The 23,550-nt window shown below is 35.3% G+C and overlaps 1 protein-coding gene and 2 non-coding genes across 17 annotated transcripts in view; 2 read left to right on the forward strand and 1 right to left on the reverse strand.

Annotated features, from left to right (window-relative positions):
- LOC105229801 (platelet binding protein GspB) overlaps positions 1-23,550 on the reverse strand; it is a 453,756-nt gene that overhangs the window by 166,107 nt on the left and 264,099 nt on the right. The gene's annotated exons all lie outside the window — the stretch shown is intronic.
- Positions 943-1,014, forward strand: Trnag-ucc (transfer RNA glycine (anticodon UCC)). The gene has a single exon. It is a non-coding gene; the product is annotated as a tRNA-Gly (tRNA).
- On the forward strand, positions 1,803-1,884 carry Trnas-uga (transfer RNA serine (anticodon UGA)). Its single transcript has one exon. It is a non-coding gene; the product is annotated as a tRNA-Ser (tRNA).

The raw sequence follows: 23,550 nt of genomic DNA on the forward strand, positions 1-23,550 counted from the left end.
AGTCTCATAAAGAGTTCCGGTATAATCTACACAGATTGGGTAGGATCGAATTGACAGTAGGTACATACAATTATGGACTTGTTCAGATGGAAGAAAATCCTCCACCAGAGGAATTGCTTATGAAAAACGTTTAGCTTTCAGCTGCTTTCATGGACGGCACAACAATTTTGTTGGTTACTTAATACATAGTAAGGTATCTCAAAAGCCTGATTTTTCAGTAAAAAGTAAAGTTTTTCAATTATAGGTGCGGGAATTATTTTAGCAGCTTAAAAATCATTAAAATTTGATGTGAAAATTAAGTATTATAACTAAATATCAAAAAATTACTGGTTGTCGTAATTTCATCAGTATCCATTTATAACGCTACAAAAATACTTCAAAGTTTCGAATTTAAAAATCTAAATACCATCTTCGTACTACATTAAATCAGAAATAATAATTTCACCGGTTTCATATTAAAATATCAAGAGCTCAACTCAGTGACCTGCTCTAATTTGACAGAAATAAATTCAACAAAAAATTTTAAAAAATATTTTCTAAACAAAATGAACTTACAGGCAGCCAAATTGAACCATCTAGCATGCATACTAACTTTTACTGTCCACAAAAGATTAGAGCGTCTAAAAATAAATATCTCACGAATGAGTTTGTCGCGTTTCTTATCAGCTTCATTTCTCCTAGCTGCTAAGTCATTCTATTCAAATGTTATACAAAAATTCAATATTGACAAAAGCAGCTGTAGGAAAAAACAGCTGTTCTTTAAAATATGGCAATGCTTATCTGTCACACCACTCATTAATATGTATAGAAAATTTATAAATCATTTTTTTTTGTTGCTAGCGGTACTTTTAAACAAATTTAATCTATTGATACGAATGCGAATATTAAAAAAAATTAAATGCGAAAAGCGGCAACTGTGCAGATGACGGCATTGTGCCCAGAGCGTCGGTGGTGTAATGGTCAGCATAGTTGCCTTCCAAGCAGTTGATCCGGGTTCGATTCCCGGCCGACGCACACTATTTTGTTATTTGTTTTTTGGTTTTTTTAATTTTTGTAAAATAATAACAACATGTGTAGAATAAGTGATTATCTGGTAGTGACTAAAATCTTTGTATAATATGACTTTATTTTAAATAGAAAAAAGATGAATTAATAAAAAATTTTCAATTATATGCTCCATATTTGACTTTATATTAAATTTTTTTGTGGAATTTCTTACTAAAATATAAATAAATATTAATATTTTTTTTAATTTCTTATTAATTAAGAATTAAAAAAAAATTACTGACATAAACCTATAAACGATTTCAGAAAGCTTGTAATCAAAATCAATGCAAAATATCATTTTGAACTAATTCTATTATTAATTTTAATTACAAATTTGAGTTTAATTACTATAATCATTTCGAATTTTAATTCGAATTCATTTGAAATTCATTTCAACTACTGAAAAATATATATTTTTAAGTAATATTTATTAGTAGAAACAACAAATATTTATACATATTTATAACATCAACCAAAGCATTCTACAATAGTTTCCCACAAAGCACATTCAATTATTTCTAAATTCCACTTATTCCGTTCTTACATACATATTTTCCCATTCTTTTGACACGCTACAGTAACAACTGCATTTAGCCCTCAAAGCGAATTTTCATATTGTGTGCTGGCATGTTTAAATTTTTATTGTCTTTCTTTTTCATTGTCGTTCGTTGTTCGTGCTCGCATTCGTGTGCAAACAGAAACACACGCACATCAACCCTTAGTTAAGTGCGCAGTTTGACAACAAGATTTCATCAGCTGCGGTGTCCGAGCGGTTAAGGAGATGGACTTGAAATCCATTGGGTTCTACCCGCACAGGTTCGAATCCTGTCCGCAGCGAATTTTTTTTTTATTATTTAATTTTTTATTTTTTATTAATTTTTAAAATTTTTTTAATAAAAAATATTACTATTTTAATGTTTTCACAAAATTTTTTGGATAAAATGTAGTAAATAAAATTAAAAGTAATGTAAAAATAGTAAAAAAATGTGTTTTTATTTTAATCAAGATCAACGATTTTTGTTAATGTATGAGAATGTGTATATAATATATTTTGAAATAGAAAAACTTTGTTAAACAAATAATGCTAAAAATACGAATGTCCGCCATTCTATTTCATCTAATTCAACGTTTTATAGAGACCTGATTCGGAAACCGTTTGTTTATCAAATATTTTGGCCACAATCCGATTTAAAATTTTTCGGAAATGTTTAGTTTGACCAATTTTCCATAGAACAAATTTTGCAAAGGTTTTTTTTTACTAGCATTGATACAGTTTTCCAAAACAAAATTGAGTTATTAAAATTCAAAGTTTCGAATCAAATAATTCAAAGAAATAACTGATGACAGAATGGAAGAAAGAGGAGAACTAAAATGAAGTTCCAGTATATGTAATTAATATTATGATCATTATTATTATAGAATGTGGCTGATTTGAATAACAAAAAAAACTACCAAAAAATATTTGAGTAGAGAAATTAGTTTAGGATCTCTTCCATGTTCTTTTGTTAAAATAATTAGCACATTACTCTAAAAATTATTCTCTCGAGAGTAAAGAGGAATATTTAAAAGCACTTAGTGAAAAATTATCTCCTATTGTATCGTCAGTTAAACGAATAATATATATTTTTCTTGTGAAACATTGACTCAAACGACGATGATGCCAATCAGAACGTGTAAATACGAATCTACGGAATCGGACAGAGTAAATTTAAGGCAACGTCTCAGTGTAACCCTCCGAAAAATCCCTGATTTTCGCAATTTTTTCTTAATGTTGAAAATAACTAATCAGTCTGGCTTTTTTTTATAAATAAATACAAGTATATTCATGACGAATACAACATGATTTTTTTATGTCGATTTATTGGGTGCATAACAGTTAAAACAATTGTTGAAATAGCACGTCAAAAAAAGGTTCTGCTGATTGTTCATGATTGCGGCCGCAATTTTGATTTAAAACGAAAATTTCAAAACGATTGTTAACCTATGAGAAAGTCGCCATTGCGATATGGAGAGTTTTTATTTGAAATTTGACAAAATGTCGGCGGTTTGAACAAAAAGTATCCAGTTTGACGCTTTTTTTCGACAGTTTTTCGTAGGAAAAAATAGGAAGATTAAAAAAAAAACAGCGATAGAGAATGACTTTAAAAATGTTTTCTCCATATTGCAATCAGACATCTTCAAAGCTCTTCCATTGAGAGTTTCAAAAACACCATTCTAAGAAAAACGCGCCTAAAGATTGTTCGCTCCGTTTCCTTTCTACAAGAAACGCTATAGCGTATAATTTGAGTTTTGATTTCAACGTTTCAGATAATGTTTATTACAGTGTATATTATCCGATAATGCAACAAAAAAATAGCTTTTTGGAAAATTTCACTCTGAGACGATCCCTTAAATGGTTCTTCTAATTGAAGAAAATTTATCATGTTCTGTTAGAAGACAACAGTAAGGCTATTAGGTTTTAGACCAACGGCCAGTTAACACAGATGTTTATAAGCGCTGTAGGAACAGTAATTGCCAGCAATTGAAAGATCCATAATGACATTATATACTTTTCGATATTTATTTCAAAGTTAAACCACTTCAAGTAGTGAAACCTTTAAGATTTCGAAAAAGATGACAATTTTCAGAGATAATAATATTATAAAACTATTCTGAATAAAGTAATACAAGGGCATGCTTACTTCGAGCGCCTTTACAAGAGTTTTAGGTTGCTACATTTTGAAGGAAGCAATTTAAACCACACATTTTGGCACTAAATTATTTACAATTATTCGAAAAATGTATATGTATGTTTCTAAAAATGACAGTTTGTAGGAGGTAAAACAAAATGTGGGATCTCACAGAACAAAGAAAATGAGAAGGAGGGCACAATGGCTTTGAAAAATTATTAAAATGTCTCAACCTGTTTAAGATAGCATGGTAGTTATGCACCTTTTGGAAACTCAGCATTTCTTGCCTTCACAAAGAGAAAAGCTCGAAAACACAATAAGCTGAGGAATGAGAAAGAGTTAAATATTTATTGAACTATGTCCAGTACGACTAACAATTTGGAATGGTTAAACATTCTATAAGTTTTACATAAAAGAGATTGCTTATATGTAATAATTGTAATTGGGTTTTGTTTTGTCAATGGCCTTACAAATATAACCTTTTTTAGGGGTTAAGTCCACATACAAATGAAGACAAATTACGAACGATGAATTTTTAGTAATTTTTTTGAAGAATTTTTTAATTAAATAAATAAATAAATGTAATGTACATATGTATAGAAAATTCAGTGTACTTTAACAGCCGTCGATTAGTTTTAAAAAATTTTTAGATCCTCTGATCCCTTAGCGAAACTGCAGGCGTAGCTTCGAAAATGATATCTGGCTAAGAATATTTTTCTATTTAAAAAAATTTCAAATCCAAAAAGTAAAAAAAAAAAAATAGTTGATGAGTTTTGGTAATTTTTGACGAACTAGTAAAAATAATATAATAATCCATATGTGAAATCATTTACACTTCAGAGAGACTTTCAATTCGAAATTATTTTCGAAAATCTTATTTCTTCAAACATTACCTATGAAATATATATCGTCACCTGAAATGCAAAATAACGTATCATCAAAAAATTCGAAATTGAGTGTCTTATTGATTACGCTTCACTACTTCAAATTATATACATAATATTACATATGTTCAACATTTTCTGGTTCTGCGGTCATATATAAACCAGTTTTAACCAATATTATCCATATATTCCATTTTATTCCGTGTTTCATTCAAGCCACAGTAAATTTCTGAAAATGTTGTTACGTTATTTTGCATTTCAGGTGACGATATGTAAAAGAAGGTAAACTATCGGTACAGCCGTATCGAAGCAATTTCCTTTACCTCAGAAACAGCCGATTATAATAACTCTCATGTCTCCGAAACTATTTGTCGTAACATCTTGAAATTTTCGGAGAATATTTTAAAATACATATGAATTCGATGTGTAAGCAAAATAGTTAATTCGAGATTTTGAAATTCACAAGTAGATTTTGCCCCACATGCCTTTGTCCAACAGTATATAAGACAGCGGTGAGCTTCTGAAGACGTTAGGAAAATATGTTGAGCCCATTATAAGCCATAGACAAAGTAATTGCGCCAAAAGCTATTTCCTACATTGAAATTTTGCTCACGCTGCTGTGGCATGTGCCACACTGTAGCATTACATCCGTTCCATTTTTTTGTTAACAGTTTTTTCACCACTTTTATTGTTTCTATTATTTCTATTGCGGTTATTATTGTAGCCATTATTGTTGTTGTTGCCACTAGCTTTAGTATGCAGAGTTGGCTATGCAAATAGCTGGCTTTTACCGCGCAGTTTGCGTAAATAATAACAATAATTGCTTGGCATTACGCAAAACGCAGCAGCGGCAACAAGAGCAATCGGTGGCAGAAATGCCAAAGCAAATGAGATGCATGTTGCAGCAACGCCACAGCAACAAAAGGCAATAAAAATGCTATAGATGTATGTGTGGACACATGTTGCAACGCCACTTTGCTTAGAAGTTAGAATGCAAACGGTTTGGATTTTTTTTGTTTTTTTAGTCAAGTGTGTGCCACTGTAGCAAGTATTTGGTGTGTGTATGTGTGCATCCGTTGCATGTGAGTCACTTGGCATTGCGTTTGCCGCATTTCAGCGGCGCGCACTAATTGCATGGCTGTTGACCAACGCTGGTCCGTGCATACGAATAACAGCATCAGCTGCAACAACAATGAAACAACAACAACAAAAATACAAATACAGAAACAACAAACAAAACAACGTAACGAAAGAACACTTGGCTGCGCGTGCCAGTGATTTGTGCAACGCAATGCCACAAACAAATCAAAGCAACACACATACTTGCAACAGAGGCGCACACACTCACAAACGTGTGGGTACTGAAAAGAGTGAAGAAAAAAGCATGAAAACCAACTTGGAAACGCATACAACAGCGCGGCATTGCACATTTGCTTTTTTCCGCAGCGCCACGCTATTTTGTGTGGCATGCAACATACGTTATTTGCATGCGCGATTTATTTGCCATGCTAAATAAGTGGTTTGGCATTTAAAGTGGCGCTTCATTAGAATGCAACGGCGTTGGCGCGCATGATCGAATGCGGCAGATGTGGCAAGTTACATGTACGCATCAGCAACAACAATTATTGCGGCACTAACTGTATGTGCGACTGCAACGAATCGCTTGATATGCGCCAATTTGTTCGCAAAAAAGTGGTCCAGCCGCATGGCAACCACCTGCGTGCGCACACACACACACATACATACATGTGTGGTGTATATGTCAACACATTGTTGCAGCGCGCCAGGAAACGCAAGCAAATTACATTTTATTATTGTTGTAAAAGCTGTTATATAGGTTGATTGTTGGAAAAGCGGTATTTATTACAAGTAATACAATGATGTGGCATGTGGAAGGCTTTTAGTGTGCGCTGCTGCAAGCAGGTGGTATTTAAAAAGATTTCGCTGGCAACAATTTGATGTTGTTAAATTAACCAAATTCGTGGTGAAAATGTGTTAAGTGGCAACAAAATAGCATGTGGCAAGCATGCTGCGAAACAGCGCGTTACTTTTTTTCGGAGCTTGATTAATGCCTTGTTGCTGTTAGCTTGCCACCACGCACCATTTATCTTACAGTTACCTCCGTGACCATGTTGCAAGTGTAAAATCATGTTGCACGCATTTTTACAAGCAATGCGCGCGCTTCTATATTGTCAACGCTTCCATGCCACCGCGTTCGTTGCTCATGTGAAAAAATAATAAATGAGTTAGTGCTTGCATATAACTTGCAACAGCCACTACAATAAATTTACGCAGCCTATGCGCTTGATTTATGACTTATTGTACGCACCACAGCCCACAATCCAGCATTTCTTTAGGCCCCACAGAATTCGCTGCCACTTCCCCACTCGTGCAACATGTGTTTGCGCATAATGTGGCATGCTGGTGGCATGACGCACTCAAAATTAAAATGAAAAATTAAATTTTTCTCATAAAAAAATTGCATTCTGCAAAATTGTTAACATGCCACAGGCAGGGCCAAAGCCCCTTTTCATGTGGCATGCTAAATAATGCACGCTTGGTGGCACGCATTATTAGTGGTACAAAGCTTATCGCTAGCAGACGATAAATCAGCGGATAAAAGTTGTTATAAATGCAACAAAAAGAAGGTAACAGCGCGCCTGAACAGTAGAAACTACTCACATGCAAACCGCATGCGTGCAACATATTGCTGGCTGCGCGTGTTACACGCGTACTGTTGGCTACTGCACAGCGTACTGTCACAAAAACGTTTGTGAAAAAGAATATAAGTTATATAAAAGAAAAGGCAAGCTAATAGTTGACGGCTGCAAACGTGCCACACAGACATATTCCACGCACAAGCACATTGATATTTACATGTGCTTTGGCAGCGCATTTTGCATTACACGCGCCCTTTTCCGCATGTGCTCCAACCGAACGCATGCGTAGGTGTGCTGGCACATCATGCGGCATGCGGCATGCCGCATATAATGTAAACAATACTTCAGTCGCGGCTTCTTGTCTTTTTTGTCGCTGCTGCTACTCGACTTGACATGCCAGCCTTCGACAGGCTGCTGCATGTTTTCGAAAATAATTGACATGAACTTTTGTGGCATTTATAGGTGGCAACATTATGCACTCAGCTGCCAGGCGGCATTAGCGCGCGCAAGACATAACGTGACTGCCGGATTTTTATGGCCAACCAACGTTTTTGTTGGTTAGTTACTTGGTGTTGTTGTTGTTGGCATTACGCATGCCCGCCGTGGCATGCCGCATGCGTGTGTGTGTGCGCGTGAGTAGTTGAGTGACGTAATGCGGGTAACACCTTTGTGACGAATTTTCGCCAAAATGTGCATAAATCACGCGTCGTTAGGCTTATAAACATTTTGTGCCATGTTGCGCAACATACATATGTCTACATACATGTATATAGTCGTAATGTAGATAGGTATGTGCCGCATTTGTGCGAAATAAGCAAAGCGTTGTCAGATTGCTAAGCTGACATGCATACAATTGGGGTTATAAGCGCATTTAATTGCGACCAAACTTTGTTTAGTTAAAGCAATAAGATATTGCGCAATATTTTTGTTCACAATTTGGAGAAATGTTGCCCTAGTGTTGCTTATTATGTTTCCTTATTATGTGTTGTTTATATATTATCAGCACTATATTTATTTTGAAAAAACAAAAAAATATTTGAAACTGTTGTCTTCTATATAAGAGTCCACAAATTCTTTACGGAGAACATTCCTATACATATAACTTCCTGAAAAATGGAACAGCACTTTTTAGTTTTCTTAGCCCAGTAATCGCAACGCATAAGCATGATGCGAAACAAATTCTTAAATTGTAAGAAGAAAATAAGGCAAGCATACACTGCTATTAGGAAGAGATTTTTTCTGAATTTTATTATGATTTCTTACATATTGGCCGGCAGATGCACCCTAAGTCAATTGGATGTTCGAAAATATTTATGTTAGGGAGGCTAAGAGAAAAATTGACCCGATTTAATCCATTTTTGACACAAGGAATGCTGGCATCACAAATATATTTTCTCCAAATTTCAGTACTAGTCTAGTCCGAATGTTCGATAAAAATCAGTCATAAGAATGGGGTCCACAAATTTGGTGTATGGGTGCCTGAAAAGTTATAGTCCGATTTCGAAAAATTTTATGCTTGAGATGAAGGAGCTGCACATAGGTTGTGTAAGGTTTTATTCTGACTTCAACTTTATTGATGCATTATTTATATATGTAGTGAAATGTAAAAGAATCTGATTGAAAGCTTTTTACAGGGAAGGAGGAGTGGTTGTCATACGAATTCGCCCATTTTCACAGCAATTAATAGGAATATTTGGGTTGCTTGAAATTGATCAAGTAGTTCCTTGGATATAGGATTCCATTTTAAGGTGGGCGGTGCCACGTACTTTGTAACATTTTTACACCCGAATCTATGAAGCTCTTCTCTACAATCTTGCTTGTGAATTTTAATGATTGCGGTGCTGATATTCAGTGATTTGTCGCACTTGCAGTAGCTTTCAACATAGCCCTTATATGAGCAGTAGGCCGGGTTATTATCTAATTTTATGCGTGCTCACAATGTACGAAGAAATACTAAAGGGACTTCTTGTTAGTAAAGCTCAGTCAAGCCACTGAAGCTTCGGCGTTGTAGAGACTGTAAGCCGATTATTTGCTATTAAGTATAGGTACGTGAGATATCAGAAAGTTGGGGACCAAAGTCCGACTTTTATGCTGCTTTTAGCACAACATTGACTAATTTCACCGCACACTCAAAAGATTTGAAGCCAACACAAACTATATTCTTAACCCAAATTAATATAAAGTTTTCTTAAAGATTTTATTTTTTCCGAATTCTTCGATAATTCAGAGATACAATAAGCAAAATTCACTCTGTCTTGAAAAACTTCAAATTCGACAACGATATACTATAACTATGCTATGTTGAAAGCTGTGGTTCCACTAGCTGGATTGGCGTTTGATTCACGCATCTTTCCAAAGTCATAAAGGTCTCCGTTTTGTAAAATATTATATTCTATATTTTTTGAGCTCAAGTTGTTAGAATTTTAATTGAAGCTAAAACTCTGGATGTACACAAGTTTTCAAATCTGTATGAAGAGGGAGGTGGAAGCATCCAAGTACTTTTTCTTCTATTGTTGAACATTTGCAAGCAAATAATTTCGGCAGACTTATCTTTGGCGAACCGAGAGGTATAACCGAAACGGCCGTTAACCGTTCCAACAAATTTCTTTGAGCCTAAAGTGCTTTGTCGACTTTTAAGGATTTTTTGATCTATATACAAGTTTTAGGCAACACAATGAACTGGCGTTTTAAGCTGACCCAGTGAGATCTCAGTTAAGATCGATCTCTCACCCTAACCTAACCTCACACCATTCTTTCAAATATATATTTTTAAAACAAATTTTAAGTTTCTGAAGCAAGTTCGTTAAAAGCACTAATATTACATACCACTTAAGTCAAATACATAATCTAACAGTCTTTGCCAGCAACATGTTGCACGACTAATATGACCACATTGCCTTCTAAATATTTGGGTGTACCAATGCTTAAACAACTTACCAGCAAGCAACACACGACAACAACCACAAACAGCTACAAAACCACACGCAAATGCTTTAAGCAAGAAAAAAGTAAAAGAACAACAACGTAAATGTCATTCATGCGCACAGATGACCTCAGCGGGCAGCTGATTTCGAGCGCACAGCATGAAATTGGATATCAGCCTGTTGCAACAGTTGCAAGGCAAAACAAAACACCAAACTATCAAAATATTTGACACTGAAATGTCATTAATAATAATTGTAAAAGTTGTAGAATAATAAAAACCAACAGCAGCAACAACAACAACAGCGACAGTGCGCAATTTGCAACGCGTAATTGCCACCCAAAGGCTAGTAGACAAAAAATGTGTGAGGCAGGCAAGCAGCGAGATGCAAATCGCTGGAAAAAGGCAGTTGTGCGGTCACGTTGAGGGTTGTGGCAACAACCGGCGTTGTGGTTGCGCATGCGCGGTACGCATTTGAAATCAATACAGCACGCAGCGCCGGCTATCGACGCTTGCTGTGCCACAAAATTGATATGCCAAAAGGCAGCGCCAACAAAGCAATAATAAGAGGTATATAAAAAAAATATAAAAATGCAACAACAACAAAAACTAAGTGGCAAGTTAGTGTTACATGGCAGCCAGGCAGGCAAGTACAAGTAGGCACAGCGACAGTGCATTGAAAGCATTCATGCAACAACACCACAACTGGACCGCCAAAGCAGTAGCCGCCCCATTGGTGGCACCATGCTACATGCCGAGCAATTTATTAATGAGGCTGCAAGTTGATTACAAAAATTTACTGCCGCGGTGGCCGAGCCAAAGCGTCGAGTGCGATATGAGCTGGCGCATAGACGTTGGTGTGGTTGTACATCATGTAGCTTGTTTGTGAGGCATGTTAGATTTTTACTTGGTTGTAGTTGTTGTTTTTGGGCTGTAATTTCAGTCGCTATATTGACTGCCACCGCCTTAAACGCCGGCTTCAACAGCACAATGCCAGCGGGTAATAGGCATTTATTGAGCTTATTAGCTCATTTTTAACTTGCAACATGCAGCTTGCAGCACGCAGCAAAGCATGTTTGTGTTTCCAGTGCGTTATTTATTACTTCTTTGTTTATTTTAATACATATATTGGTGGTTTAAGATTTTTTCTTGCAGCCATACAACTTGCCACATGCCACCATATCGAAACTTTATGTTGTATCGTGGCTTTAAACACGCACCACGCGCGCTTTGTTGCAAATGAGGTGTCAAATGACAAACGTTAAGTGCAGCAAACAGCAGGCAACAACGCATGTTGCACGACACCAATAATCAAATATCAAAACATTTGCAATGCTACACAATCAGTGTCAAAAGTGCGCAAACGCTTGCAACACACCACACATTTCGTTGTGCATTAGTCACTATACCGCGTACTACGCTATGTGGCATGTTGCTTTTTGCGCAGCTGCGCCTGCGCACGCGTGCTTTCGAGGTCAAAGTGCATTCATTCGACATTTCTTTGCGTTTGTGTGCAGCTGATTGCGGCTTATTTGTCAAATGCGTGCGCCAGCTCGTTGCTGTTGTTGCAACATGCGCATATACGGCCACAGTTAATCCGCGTCGTGCCATATTTATCATTATTGCGCTTCTGTCGACTGGACTCCTCCTTCCAGCTGCCACATTCTGCAAATAAAATTAGTCGAGGTCAAAGGGGTGACACCCAGTTACACGGGTCCCACCGGTGTGTGTGTGTGTTTATGGTATGGTGTTTCTGTTGTGGGTGCCACAAAAAGTAGAAGTGAACCAGGCGTGCGCATGCTCTTGCAGCAAATTGCGGTCATATACAAACTATGCATGCAAGTTGTTGTGTGTTGCCGCCTCTTTTGTGCCACCAAATTATTTTGCGTGATTTTCCGATTTGCCAGCACTGCTGCATGCCACTTTTGTGGCGATTGCCGTTTTTATTGTGCACATTGTTGGCGCTTGACAACTGTTGCAAGCTGGCGTTTGCGATTGCGATTTACATTTTATTGGCGAGTCATAAAAACGTCAAGGATTTATTTGTTGCTGTGCTTTGTGCTAATTTTCCACTGCGTTTTTTATGCATCACCATCACCACCATCGCCACTGTAATGGGTGCAAGTGTGCGCTTGCATGTAGCTGTATTTGTGTGTGTGTGTGGCTACCTCTTTTGTATATTTAATTGGTGTGTCATTACCGTTTGTAAGCCACTAATAAATCAATTGCTTAAGGTAACGGTAGGTTTTTCAATTGTGGGTGCATTTTTTTTTGCTGCCGCTGCATATAGCGTTTTGAGATAAACGTGCCACAAGTAGAAAACAAAAATTGAAAACAATTGACTCTGTGTGCGCAATTTAGAAGCTTTTCACTTATTTGGTTTCTGCTTGGCCTTCGACTTGGCATTCTTTGAAGCAACTAATGCCTACCCGCCAGTGCGTATGAGTAATATTCTGCGGGCAACTGCTTCATTAGCCAAGCAACGTACAACGAAATGCGCTTTTAAGTGATTTTGAATGGCTTAAGCTGGTAGCCTTTAAATGCTTGTGACATAAAGTCATAATTTATTTAGCACTTTGAGAATGCAAGTCTTTGTTGTTGCTTTTTGAAAGCTTTGCTTGATTGATTTGTGTGGCATGCTGGTATTTAACAATGCCGACGATTTTGTTAAATGTAAAATGTCGCATGATTTTAGATCGGACTACTGGAGTTTTATAGGCTATTGGTATTATATTTTTAAATATTCAGAAAAAAATCAACATTATTCTTTGATTGCGCCACAAAGTTTCAGTATTTCCCCACACAAGAAGAGCTCACAGAATATTAGGGAGTCACTCAAGCAGGGATTTCAAACCGAAACAAGGAAACCGTGAAGACAATAAAAATCAAACGGGTGAGGAATGAAGCCAAGAGTCATTCAAAGGCGCTTTTGCATGCCATAAATGCTTCTTGAATGCTTTACGACAACCATAAACAACAAAAAAATATATATATTAAGGGATCGTCACAGTGTGAAATCATATACATGACCAACTAGGCAAATCCACAACAGAACCACATATCTATGACGCCAAGGTAATGCTCCGTATTTGTCGGGATCAAAAGCGCGTGCTGTATTGCGTAAGCTTGTTAATTAAAAAAATTAATATAGGTTTTTTATTTATTTTATTTTTAATTCATTTATTTACATTACATTATGCTCTTTTGATCTCTATTAAAGATATGCAGATATATTTAATTTTATTCTCCAAAGTGATATGTTCTACAAAAAAAATATAAACTAAATAATGTTTTTTTTTTCAAACTATTTTTTTTTTTTAATTGATATTTTTTTAAAATTTTTTTTTCAAAATCAAATTTTTTTTGTTCTTTACTTAACTATTGACATGTGTTTTTTTTTTCAAGAATATTTTTTTTAATTATTATTTTTTTTTCAAAAATATTTTTTTTTTTTCAAAATTTTCAAAATAATTATTTTTTCTTTCCTTAACTATTGATATGTTTTTTTCAAGAATATTTAAAAAAATATTTTTTTTTTTCAAAAATTTTAAAATTATTTTTTTTTCAAAAATATTTTATTTTCCCAAATTTTTTGTTTGTTTTTTACTTCATAGAGATTTCGGCGTCTCTCATATAATATTGAATTGCTCCAAACAACAACTACTATTTACAGAGAAAGAAAGTCGTACGCGGCGCAAATCACAATTCAGCAAAACTTTTTTGGGAGCAACTTGCAATTTTAGTCCAAAAAATATTTTTATGTATGAAACACTTTTTTTATGTGACAAGCTACATGCGACTGCATACCGAAAACGAAACTAATTTTTTATATATTAAAAAGACAGTTTCTATGTTAAACATTTTCAACTATATTTAAATCTATTATTACTCCTTTTTTAATATTGTTTTCAATTTTAGACCAACAAACTTATAAATACATAGTACGGAAGAGCAAAGCGGATCCTTTTAAGTCAACCAGAGAAATTATGATCGAAATTAATGACGAATATGGTGTGGACGTGTCCAGAAAACTTGTAGGAAGACGACTCAACTTATCTCAACTTTTTGGACAAATTACCAGCAAGAAACCACTCCTGTCAAAACGCCACATCAAAATTCGACTGGCATTTGGAAAGGCCCACGGAGACAAACCAGCACAATTTTGGAAGAACGTGTTTTTGAACGACAAAACCAAGATAAATAGGAAGGTTCCAGATGAAAAATGATTTTTACGTCGTCCACAAGGTCAATCCCTTAAACCTAGGTATACCAAAAAAACCATTAAGCACGGTGGTGGAAGTATCATGGTCTGGAGCGTGTTTTCATGGCATGGCATCGTGCCAATTGTTCGAATAAATGGTAAAATGGACCAGTTTTAGTTTTTGGATATACTGAAAAATACAATGTATTTCAATCCATGCCCATAAACTGGACATTTATGCAAGACAATAATCCGAAGCACACCGCAAAGGTAGTAAAGTATGGTCTCGGCAATAAAAAATTTAAAATATATGAGTGGCCTGCGCAAAACCCAAACCTGAAACCAATAGAAAATTTATGAATTGATATAAAGTTCAAAATAGCAAGCAAAAAATTCAAAAATTTTGATGATTTATGGGCTGGAATTGAGGAGCCTTGGTATTCAATCCCAAAGGAACGATATCAAGAACTGGTGTACAGCATGCAGAAAAGATGTGAGCGGGTGCTTAAAAATGATGGATATAGTACAAAATACTAACGAAATGAACAATCTTTTGCAATTTTTTAATAATTTTTATAAATTTTTGTACCTTTTTTTAAACTCCTTTTTAGATTGTGCTATTTATGTGTCCAAGCTGTCGTATAGGAGATTGATGTTTTCGTCTTTTTTTGGCGATAATAGAATATGTATTGTTTTAGTGTTTTAGCAATTTTAAAGTGAATAATTTTTAAAATAAAACGCATGCCTCTTTAAATCCGTAAGTGATAAACTTAACGAATAAATAAATGTTTTTTTATTTGATGACCAAGTGTGCTATTTGTGTGACCATAGCTGTATATGTAAAAAGCAATCAAAGACCATAGAAACACAGCAGCTAGCTCATAGGCTCCGCTCATAAAGTCTACGCTAATAAAAAAATTATAACGGCTAAGCCTAGCATACAACAAAATATATATTTATGAAATAAAAATTTAAATATAAAATTGCAACAATAAAAAATTAATATAATAATTGTTGAAAGCTAAAAGTGAAGGCGCAACGAATTTTAAATATTTTTTAACGAATAATAAATTTTGTGTCAGCGTTTGCGCCCATACAGTTTTATTGGTCATTTACCCACAAGGTGACCGCATTTTCGTATAAATTACAGTTGTAATTGAAAATTCAGAGCGTTTCAAATGTGGCACTTACCCAGTTTTATACGCTTATGACTTGGATAAAAGGTATTTAGAGTGGCGCATAAACTTGTATATTGAACGCTAAGGAGATATGTAAATGGTTATATAAATATGTATATGTTTCGAGGAAACAATTGGAACTCTGCGGTTGGTTGAGGTGAATGATTTTACAGGTTAATTGTAATCTTAAACGGCACAGTTTGCTTAGTAACAATTGTGATGGCTGGTGAAATATTATGACTAATTTATTGAACCAATTTTGGTTTGGAACTTCGTTAAGTAATGAAAAAGTGTTACAGAGTTGTTAGTTATATATTTTCTCAACTCTTCTAGCATCATCTCGTACAATACGATGTTGTCCTTCATTAAGGATATTATATTTCCTCTTTAACTCTCAATTCATCTTTTCTAATTTCATCTTAACTCACCTCACCACTCATTACTTCACCTTCACTCGCTTTAACTCACCATTTCGCAATCCAATTTATCTGCTGACATCTTATCTCTACCCATCTAACCTCAATTTGTTTTACTTAGTTTTTTGCTATCTTGCCACAATTTTTCCACCCAGCTGGCGTCTTCCAGTGCCTCCTAACCTCATTCCAAATTATATAATCTTTCTCATTTAAATGCAGTTGTTATTTTTCTCTAAGATGTCAAGCCGATTTCTTCAACGCCGATAATTTATTTTAATTAAGAGTCATGCATACTATATATTGTCGCCAAAGAAAACTTACAACATGTTGCAACATGTGCCCGGCCGGTGCTTATTTACCAATATAACACATTTGGCCGCAAGTGGGCTAAGAAAAATGGCCAAAAATGTGTAACAAGCTATTGCCGTGAGCGATAAATGCATGCAACAACAACAACAACAATGAGAAAACAGCAACAACAACAAGTGCGACAAAGCGCCCGAGGAGGAAGAAGAAAAATTGAATGTAAACACGCGTGGCATTTCAAACGCGTTTGCCACTTACCGCCAACAACTTAGCACATACACACACATACTAACACCAACACAATGTATTTAAAGCAAATGCATGTAAATGATATTGGCCACAGCGCAGGCGCAGGCGCTGAGGCAGGCGGCGTTGCAATCGCGTAACTGTAATCGCATTTCAAGTTAATTGAACAATGAAACGTTTCTGCAATAATATTTACAGCGTAAATTAACTAACGAGCAGCGCGACAACAACAGCAACCATTTTCTATTGAATAAGCGCAACAAGTCGGTGACAAGAGAAAAAAACGATTGCTTTTTGTCATGAAAAAGAAACTAAAAATTTTAATAGCGAAACAGAGTAGCAGCGCGTTCGTGTATGTATGCATGTGTGAGTGTGTATGTGTGGGTATTAAAATAGGAGTAGCGCAGCAGATTAGTTTGCATTTCAGCTTAAGCAGGTGTATTTATGTTGATCGTTTAAAAAGCGGTCAATTCGACGCACACACACACACACACTCACGCGCAACTACGACAACAACTCAAGTCAAGGGGGCGCGCGCGGTGTTGTTGCGTGCCGCATGTGGCAGCTGCCAATCGCTAAGCCGCGGCGGTAAAACGATCAGCCACACAACAAACAAATTCGTTGGCGCATGCGCAGTCACACTGGCTGTCGACGGGTGTGTGTGTGTGTGGACTTGTGGCCGAACGACTTGGGTTGGGTGTTGTCTAACGCCGCGTGGCGACTGTGTGGTGTGGCGTGTCACAGCTGTTGTCTGATTCGTTCATTCGATTTCGCGTTGTATGTGCGCGCGCTCCATACGTATATTTCATATGCAACAAGTCGAATTTAATGTAGTTAAGCGCTAAGCAATTGACTGGTTGACTAAGTCACTGGCTGGCAGCAAGTTGACTTGACGGCGCGCATAAGCGCAAATGATATAGTGCATATGTGCGCTTTTGTGTGTGTGCATGTGAGTGTGCGCGCAGTTAGTAGAGCGATAATGAATGTCAGGTTAAATGTTCGATTGGCGATCGGCCGCGTTGCTTGTGGCAGGCGAAGAAATGCTGCTTTAAAGTTGGTAGGTATGTATGTATAGAAATATAAATATATATACATATACATATGATAATGTGTGTATTTAATACTATTTGGTGCGCTTGGCAGCGCCAATGGGTGTACGAGGCGCTTGCGCACTGGCACTCCAAACGTGATTTCCTTACTTTGCCACATATTTTTATTTTTATTTTTTTGTAATTTACACGCTGATATATATATTTTTTAGTTAGTTTTCATATTTTTATTGACTTTTCTAATGTTTTTTTTACTCTGTATATTTTTGTTGTTGCGTGCAGCCTACCATTGGCCCATTCGTGCGCGTTTGATAAGGCAGCCGCCGAACAAATGAAGTGATTTCGCGTGATATTTCATGCTGTTGCATATTTATTTAATGCATTTATGGAAAAAATACAAAAAAAAATATTTGAACAGAAATTGAGACAAAAATATGCAGGCTTACACAGAAAAATATATAAAAATTAAAAAAAAAATATTAAAAAATAAAAATATGTATATTGAAAGTTTTAGAAAAATACTGAGAAAAAAATGTGAAAAAATATTTAAAAAAAAGTATGAAAAAATTAAAAAAAAAATTAATAAAAAATAAAATAAAAAAATAAAATAAAAATAAATAAAAAATAAAATCATATATGAAAAAATTAAGAAAAATATTAAAGAAAAATGAAAAAAATATAAAAAATATCAGAAAAGTAAGAAAAATTTTCCACAAAAAAGTTTAAATAAAAAAATACAAAAAAAAAATTAAAAAAGATATTACAAAAATTATGAAAAATCGCAATGCATTGTAAGCTTAAAAGCCTTACCGGACAGCTAATGTTTTCCTTACTGCCTTCCAACATTTTAATAAAAAAAATGTTTAATTTTTTTTACAAACGCCTTGCTTTTAGCGCGCCAGCTTATTAATTACTCACGACATGCCCGTTGGTTTGTGTATTGCCGCTTGTTGGTTGTGATTTTATTTTGCACTTAATTTTTTACATTACGAGTATATTAACGGGTTTTTATATATATTTTTTTCTTTATATTAACGGTTTTTTTATATTTATTTTAATTTTGGTTTACTTCTTGCGAAACGTTTTTTATTGGCGCTTGCACTTAAAAGTAGGTGGTAACCGTGCTACACTATTAAATTTATTTGCCATTCAATTGGCCATTGCTGGTTTGTGTGAAACTGCAAGTGTTGTGCATTTTTCAATTTCTAACGGACACGAAAGGGGCGATCAACGCAAGTGTTTGGGTGCATTTGGGTTTTTGACTGTAGTAATTAATGCATTTTTGGTGTTACTGTTAATATCAACTTCATAATGGGTGCAAAGTTCAGAAAATGCATTATTGCTTATTGGAATTTTTTTTTTTAATAAAAATAAGAAAATTAGAAAGATTTATAATAGTAAAAATAATTAATTTGAATTTACACAATGTGGCAACTCTAATTTTTAATAGTTTTTTGGATTTACTATTTAAGTTTTTTATTAAAATTATAAAAAAAGAAATTAAAAATAAATAATATAAAAAATAAAAATAAGTGGCAGCACTAAAAAAATGTTGCAAAAAAATTTCATTTTTCTTTATATTTTCCTCATAATAAATGTCCCACTTAAAATTGTAATAGATCTGTTAAAAACATACACTATTTTTAGTGAATTTAAAATTAGGAAAATGTGGCAATGCTAATATTTAATGATTTTTTTCTGATATACCAATTAGTTTGCTTTATAAAAATTTAAAAAAAAAAGGTAGAGAAAAAGTGAATAGAAATAAAAATAAGTGGCAGCTCTCAAAACAAATTTTCCGTTAAAAATAAAACTAAGTTTTGGAATACATTTTTTAGAAATGCCCTACTTAAAAATATAATATATCAATTCAAAAAGTACATAATTTTTGGTGAATTTAAATTAGGCAAATGTGGCAACGCTAATATTTTAATAATTTGTTTGTTAATATACTAATTAGTTTTTTTTTTATTAAAATTGTATAAATATAAAACGAAAAGAAAAAGTAAAATAAAAATAAAATATGTGGCAACACTAGAAAAAGCTTTTAAAATTTAATTTTGTTATATGTATGTATATTTACAAGATATGCGCCCTTTACAGATATAATGGATATAGTAAAAAAATGCATTATTTTTGCATTAAATTCAAAGTTTCGATTTAATTCACTTTTATATAGTATATTTTTATTTAATAACTTGAAGGTAATTTTATAACAGATAGCTATTCCATCCACCAAGCGTTGGAGAGTACCAAATCGAACAAACTGTACCAGATCTTCAAACAAAGGGTAGGACTAACCCAATAGTGTTATAATGCATTCTTAGACGAGAATTTATTTTGTTTCGTGTTAAAAAAAAACTTTGGAGTAACCCTTTATTTTGGTTTTCTATTAATTACTACAATTAATTTTAAATCTTATGTTCACTTTAATAAGTTATCCGTATACTCTCGTTAATGAGTATCAACTCGATAATCTTTTTGTTGCTTTTATAGGTAACTTTTTGAGAAAAGACTAGCGTTCAAAGATAGCGAGCAGAGAAATGACGAGACGAACATAGTTACTGACACTATCATAGTATACTTCGTGCCTTTTAGGACAGTCAATTTACATAAACTTCCTTTAAGACAAATTTTTCACAAGCAAACTCATTTGTCATACATAGGAGCAGTTTGTAATCACTTGGTGTCTGTTCTGAACTATCAGGTGCATGCATAACAACTGCTCAACTCATCTCCCGGAGCTTTTGGCAAGTCGCTGTCATTGTATGTGCCTTGTGGTTGTCCTAATGGAACAATATTCCTCTCCCATTGGCAATGGTGGTCGCTTCTGAGCATTTTTTCCCTTCAGAAGGTACAATGTTTGACCGTATAGGCCTGAATTCAGAGTATGGCTCTAGAGACACAGCCCATAGCAAATAATTCTCTGCCATACTCATTTCCCCTTAATTATTAAATGATTCTTGACTAAAAATATGATAAATTATTCCAAACCCGGTATTTTTATATGATCTCAAACGATCCTTTGTGCTCCTGGGCAATCGCAAAAATGCTTTCAGCGATTTCCATTATTTTATCGATATTTTCGATAAGTGGTCTTTCAGACCGTGGTACGCCTTAGACTTTAAAATTTGCGGTACGAAATCTACGTAACCAAAATTGGGCAAGATGGTCTGTTGCAGTAGCAATATCATAGACACTATTTACATTTTCAGCAGCTTGGCTTGTGTTATCGACTTTATCGAAATTGACTTTATCACAGAGCGCCTTAATCTTTTCCTTTGATGGTGTCTACTGAAAGTGTTTAAAAAATAAGTGAAGCAATTACAAAACTGTCTAATAGTTTATTTTTTAGAAAAAAATCGTATATTTTTAACGTTTTACGGAGATCTTGCGATTTCAGCAGACTTTGGGAAACATATTCACGCATTTGTGTTAACTAACTTTGAACTATTCTCTCTGTGCAAAAAAAAATTATAAGTGATACCAACAACAAAGTTCCGTATGACAGTTTACCTCCTTATAATATTTTGGTATTCCACCTGTAAGTCATTATTTAGGTAAATAAGCTTTACATCATTACTTTGTTCGTTTCACCACGCCGCAAGCTTTGGTGAATTGCAGATAGACATCGTTTGTGAATACCCTTAAATACTAAGGTATAGACAGACAATCAGTATATTGCAATTCATTTGAAACTCGCCTTTTTAATACAATACGAGTTTATTAATTCTCGATTAATCGTTTTGTCTAAAATTTGCTGTGTGGCACGTGAAAAAACTAAGTCTTTAAAGTGCTCCCCATAATAAACCGTTCGCTATAAATCTCACGCACTCAACCCACAACATTAATCCACGAAATGCAATCAATAAAATAAAGGCTATAAAGTAGATCTAATCGAAAGATATTTATCGAAGGCCAACAAGCGGCGCTCAAGACATGCAACTAAGCAACACAAACAAACTAATCTAATTAGTGCAATTAATTATAAAGATTTTTCCTGCGTGCAACTAATCTTGAACTCGACAAAGTAGAGCGCACAAAAAAGATGAAGATAATAATCTGAGATTTAAGTACGCAATATACACGTGTGTGTGTGAGCTATTTTCACACACACGCGCATACGAAGGATGTTGCAAGCCGTGCAGGGGGGAGGTTAATGAAGAGGGAGAAGAGAAATATGTGCAAGGCGTGCACATTGTTGGCAGCAGCAGCAGCAGGATTAACAATAATAGCAGAAGGTAGCACAACAATAACAACAACAAAAGTGGTGGCAACAAAGCTGCTGGCTGCAAGTGGCAATTATTTTTGTCTGCAAACAACAAAAATAGTCGTAAATCTTTTGAGCTAAAAAAATTAAATGAAGTGTGGCTGTATGTATTTGTGGCACATAGAAAATATGAATGTGTGGTTGTGTTTATGCGCATAGATATATTTGCCACATGTGCAACGTTCGAGTCGCCAACAAGCTTGTGAATTTTCACTGCCAAGTTTACACACACACACACACAAATAATTTACGGTTGCTGCCACTACTGACTGTTGTTGTTGCTGTTTTTGGCGCTGATTTTATTGTTGCCAATGCTGTTGCTACCGTTTTCAGCTTTTTCTTTTAATAAATAAATATTATTATTTATGCATTAGTATTGCTTTTGTTGTTATTGTTGCTTTTTCTAATTTAGCTGCCATCTCTGGTTGCTGTTTTTGTTTTTCTTATGGCTGCCAACTAATGCTACACAGCGTGCACTTCACTGCACTATGCGTTGTGGCAAGTGTTGCACGTAAATCAAAAGAATTTCCTGTTGCCACATAGCCAGCCATACTATGAACTCAAGTGCGGCTCTGGCTGCTGTGTGGCAGCTGTTCGTACTACTGCTACTGGAGCAGAAAATTACTTTCATCATAATTTTCAGTTATTCATGACTTAACTGCCTTCACTATAAATGTGCGTGTGTGTGTGTGTGGGTTTGAGCTGTGTGCCTTCACGGCTCACTGAGTTGATGCTAGTGATGTGGTGGGGCAAACGAGCGGGCGGTTGGCAATGCGGTCAGCTGGTGGGTAGGCTTAGGCTTAGGCTTCGACAAAAAGCACTTGTAGACAAAGCAAAGCTCCGGTAAGTTTGTGGTGGCGGTGGTGGTGGCACGCACGTCAAGGTGACGCCAACACTTGCAACAGCCGAGTGGGATTTTTCCCTTTAGTTTTCCAAACAGCTGAAGACTGTAGCGCTGTGAAAGTGTTGCAGCACACTCAGCATGTTGCAACTGTGGTTAACCTTTGTGTGCGTGTTTTGTGGCAACACTATTTACTACGCGGTGGCACACCACTTCTGGCATAGTAATTTGGTTGGCAGTGCGCTTTTTTCGCATGTTTTTTTACTGCGCTGCTTATTTACTTTTGCTTCCGCGCGGCAGCAACCCACTCGCCACACTTTATTACACTGTTTGCCCAGTGAAAATTGAAAAGTCATCAACGCGCGCGCTTAAAGACAGGCGGCAGCACCTAAAACTAATAGTGCAACAGTAGCAAAGTGCAAGAAAAAGCCGAACCAACAATGGCCCACAGACAATAGGCGCGAACAAAAGGTGGCAAAATGTGTGTTGCAGCAATGAAAAACTACAAAAACAATATGAAGAAGTATAACAACAACATTAGCAATAAATGCTGTCTAATGCTTTTTGTTTTACGCGCCACAAATTTGAAGTTCACACACGCGCAGGTGTTCGCACATCTTTAATGGTTTTGGTATTTTTCGCTCGAGGCGAAAGTGAGCGGCAGTGTCTCGGGCGTCAGCATTAAAGTTACTACGTTGAAATGATGGAGCTTAAATGGAAAACAAATTGGAGTAGGAAAAAAGTTAACTATCTTGCCACTTACAAGAATTATGACGCATTTTCCCCAAGGTACTGTTGCTCACACTTTCTAAATTTGCTTGCAACGCCAATAGTTATAATATGCATGCTTCAGAAAACGC

The sequence above is a fragment of the Bactrocera dorsalis genome, chromosome 4 (genome assembly GCF_023373825.1).
Source record: "Bactrocera dorsalis isolate Fly_Bdor chromosome 4, ASM2337382v1, whole genome shotgun sequence".
Classification (NCBI taxonomy): Eukaryota; Metazoa; Arthropoda; class Insecta; order Diptera; family Tephritidae; genus Bactrocera; species Bactrocera dorsalis.